Below are 4,393 nucleotides of genomic sequence, written 5' to 3'. Positions count from 1 at the left end.
GGTCTATTGCAACAAAATCGTTTGTTGCAATACATGCTGTTTCGTGGCGATAAGTACGTATTGCCACGAAACGACATTCGTTGGCGGCCGTTGCGACTGGACACATGGTAATAGGTTATTACCACGAAAAAGCAATTGTGGCAATAAAGTGTGCTATTGCAACATCCATGCGGGATGTTGGCACATGTTTTCCCGTGGCAACACTCACCTGATACCACAATTTATTTGTGGAGATAGCTTTAATACAACATGTAACAAATTGTGGATACTGATATCTCGTAGCGATAGACATTTGTGGCAACAACCTATGCCAACGACGGCCATTTCGTGGCGCATTACTCTTCCGTGGCAATAGTCAATTGTGGCAACAAACTATGGCAACAATCCTTGTTTTCGTGGCATTAGGCATGTTGCCACGACCCACTATACTTGTGGCAATAAACTATGGCAACAATACTTATTTTCGTGGCATTAGGCATGTTGCTACGACCCATTGCGCTTGTGGCATTAACTTATGGCAACAAATATTCCAATCGTCGTAACAGGAAATTGCAACATACTTGTTTTGATGGTGATAAATAGGTATCACAACAAGTGATATCTTTGTAGCGAGAAATTATTGCGACAATTTAAACTTTCGTGGCAATACTCTATTTCAACAAACTTACTTTGGTGGCGCCAAACTGTTATCACATCGTGAAATTTTTTGTGGCGCCAAGCTATTACAACAATATAAAGTGCTCCGTTGCAACATCCTAGTGCAACAAAACAGATAGGCGTAGCAACTAAGATATGACGCAACACTACATTTTTAGTGGTGCTAGTATATGGCAACCAAAAGTGGGTTGTGGTAATAGTCTGTTGCAACTGTAAAAAAATACAGGCGATTACAATATTCAAAACCATACATATAATATGTAGATTCATAAAATTCATAATTCTCATAGAAAATATCCATCAAATGAAACTCAAATGTAATTTAGCCATCCTAATTAACTTCGAAGACTAAACTGCCCGTGATCTAGTGTCCAGTCCAGCTAGTTCTTTGGTTCCTGCAATCAAGAAATAAAAAAAGTTCTAGTTAATGAGTCGAACATAAGATACGCCATACAATTATTCCGGCCCCATTGGCTAATACTGTGTCAGGAAGCATGTAACTAAGGGATCAGAACAACTATACAAGTGTAAATGTCTAAGGCATAACCACAAGTACATCTACTAAAAGCTTATTTTTTTGAGAAAAAAACATTGCTTTTAATTTAACGGTGCTAGGTTGAATCACCCAAAGCACAGGCAGCCACAAAGGCTGGTACATCGACCTCCCATTCCAAATACTGGTTAGATTCTAACATCCTACCAAGACTACCAAGCTCATGAGCAACAGAGTTTGCCAAGCGACGACATACATTAATTTCATAATAAGAAAACCATAATTTGAGCGGGTACTTGGTATCCTCAATAACAGCAGCATAGGCCAACGAGTCCACCTTATTGATATTAAGTGCTTCCATCAGGAGTTGCGAGTCCGTTTAAAAAACGACCCTCACGACCCCCATATTAGCGCCAATAGATACTGCATGGGACATTGTAGTGGACTCATCAGCGAAGGCATCACGCGCATGCTCATGACATCCTGCTCGTGCATACAAAATGGTGCCATCGTCCGATCGTACATCTACTAAAAGCTTCTGTTATTGATTCAAGTTATGACTAGATGTATAGTTTCAGTTAAGTTCATGTCCCTAGCTAGCACATATTCGTTTTATCTTTAAGTTGTGACTCGATGCAGCAACAACACATGGTAAAAGAGAAGAAGAAACTAGCTAATTCTTAAGACCAATGACGTACAAAATGCAGGTGAATATGAAGAGAAAGCAAGGTTGTGACTTACCATTGCTTTAAACATTCGAGATTGCCTTGCTGCAGCTTGTATGAGCGCATTTGAAGAAATAGCAGTTGGCCTTGAACCTAGAGTCTTATTAGGACTAGATCTCTGTAAAGGAATATTTTGCAAGTTTGGATTACTATTTTCTTTGTCAACCCTCTTCGTAGGCACCTGTAATAGAAGTGCACTTTTAGCAATGCAAGTAAGCAACATAAATCTTACAAGGTCGGAAGCATATGACTGTAATCAACTGTTGGGTTCCCAACTGTTTGATCAATTCTACAAACTTTGCCATCATGTCTTTTTCAAATTCCAGTCTTGATGTTCGCTCCTCTTGCAACAATCTTTCCCTTTCAGCACGCTCTTCTTTTAACCTCTCCTCAAGTTATTCTCTCTCAGCACGCTCCAAGTTAATCCTCTCTTGTGTGTTAGCACGTTCAGCTTGTAGTTGATCTAAGTCGTTGACCTGCTGGCTGAGCTGAGAGTTTTGCTCCTGGGTGGCTGCTGTAGCACGAGCTTGCTCTTCAATCTGGATACGGAACCTTTCAGAACCAGTTGAAGTTTTGGCCATGTATCCGTACCCACGAGGCTGCGATGACTTGCATTCCAGAGTGTCTTTGCAAGCGGTCTGGAAAATATTGTTTTTCTGCTCACTTGAAAGTGGACCTTTAGTTACAGTTTCTTTGTTTTTAACCTCTTGAAGTGCTTTGTCCTAAAAACGAAAGGAACAATTATAGGTGCGGAATCAATATTGACACTATAAAAGATGAAACAAGAATGACACGGTCCAACGCATAATTGCATCTGATGATGAAACATGCCAAATGCACATCATTGACTAACTATAGAATAACCAAAAGTCAGTGTACTCACGTAAACTTTCTGGGAATCTGTGTTAGACCATGTTCCATCGTTTGTGTGGGTGAGTTCCCACAGAGCAATACAATCTGGCTCTTCTCCAGTTTCCAAGTTTCTCTGCAAGTAATATAACAATGAGATGCTTGAAACATGACACCATATTTAGCAGCGAGGCATACATATTTGGTTGGACTCATACCTTCTCAAAACTAACTTGCGAGTAAGATTTTGATCCGATTATGTGTTTTCTCTTCTGTTTCTTACGGTTATCGGTGTTCTTTTGGCTGCGTTCCTATCAATTCATTGAAACCATATATAACTAGTGAGACTAGCCATTTCATCTTAACACATAATAGACAAACCGTGATCTTAGAGATAACCTGAAATTTTGAATCAGTGCCAAGTACTCAATCATCCATTCCCACTCTTCTGGTTGTAAATCTTCCGGCAGATTAGCCAATCTAGCTGCATCTATTTTGTATGCCTTGTAAGTGGAGCTTAGAGTTGATCGCCAGCCTCTATATCTCTCTTTCACAATTTTGAGAACTTTTTCTTCTGTTTCTGGTGTATCTTCCAGGTCCCATCTGTCCTGTAAAGCATACAACAAATAAATATACATAAGCAGTGCATTATCAATGGTAAAATAAGATAACACATGTCAAAAAGGTTGTACGCACTATCATATCTGCAACAATGAGTCGATGAATCGTAGGGTGAATGTTCGACCACGTCCTCACTCCAATGAGTGGTAACTTTCTTTTCATTATGACTACCACGTCATCCTTGAACGAACGATAGTTCATTCCTACTGTACCACCCAATTTTTCAGAGAATGTAATATTTAGCTTTGAAGATCCATTGGCAAAACGCTTCTTAGATGCTTTAAAACCCTTTAGAACACCTCGCCCTTTCTTCTTCTGTCCACCAGCTTCTACAGCCCAAATCATACAAGAAAAATTGTATTACTCGGTATTAGATTGTAAGAAATGATGACACAAATGTAAACGAAAGCAAGTACCATCCTGTAGTAGCGCACAGTTGCGGCGAGCATGGGATGGCCATTCAGCAAGGGAACACATGTCATTAGCAGACACTGGAGTGTCAGATTGTTCTGCAGTTCCTGTAAAAGATTTAGTAGTCTTGAAGGTTTAGCTATTTAACCCACATCAAGATTTTATGCATTATACAAATGCTAAACAATTTACCAGATCTGGGTTGTCCACGTTGGTTTTTGTATGCCGTTATACTTTCCATCCGTGTTAAGAGAACAGAGCCTTTCTTCACTGCTCGCAAAAACAATCATGAGACTTAGCATTAACAAAGCATTGATGTTCTGCACCATTCAGATAGGTGATTATGAAGTAAGGATGTTGTGTACCAGGAGCATCCTTCGTAAAATTCATTGTACCCTTGTGTAGGTAAACCAGACATAAAATTTTGAGTCAATTTAAGAAGAAACGCAATACATTAAGCATGCATAAAATCAAATCAGTTTAACTCATATTAAAATTCGAGGCAGCTCAAACTGAATGAAGCTCAAGGTCAAGCTGTAGAACATGACTCATGCTCAGCTTGTAACGATGTCGAGTCGATCTCGAGCTAAATGAGATAGCAAAAAGTATAAATCTATGTTGATTATTTGATCGATTG

General features: G+C 39.4%; 1 pseudogene; it reads right to left on the bottom strand.

The window, feature by feature from the left end:
* Window positions 1-2,192: 2,192 nt before the first annotated feature.
* Window positions 2,193-4,146, bottom strand: LOC109757960 (uncharacterized; annotated as a pseudogene).
* Window positions 4,147-4,393: the final 247 nt, after the last annotated feature.

Source organism: Aegilops tauschii, chromosome 2 (assembly GCF_002575655.3).
Source record: "Aegilops tauschii subsp. strangulata cultivar AL8/78 chromosome 2, Aet v6.0, whole genome shotgun sequence".
Taxonomy (NCBI): Eukaryota; Viridiplantae; Streptophyta; class Magnoliopsida; order Poales; family Poaceae; genus Aegilops; species Aegilops tauschii.
Note: the sequence above shows the minus strand (reverse complement) of the source record. Positions and strands in the feature narration are given on the sequence as shown.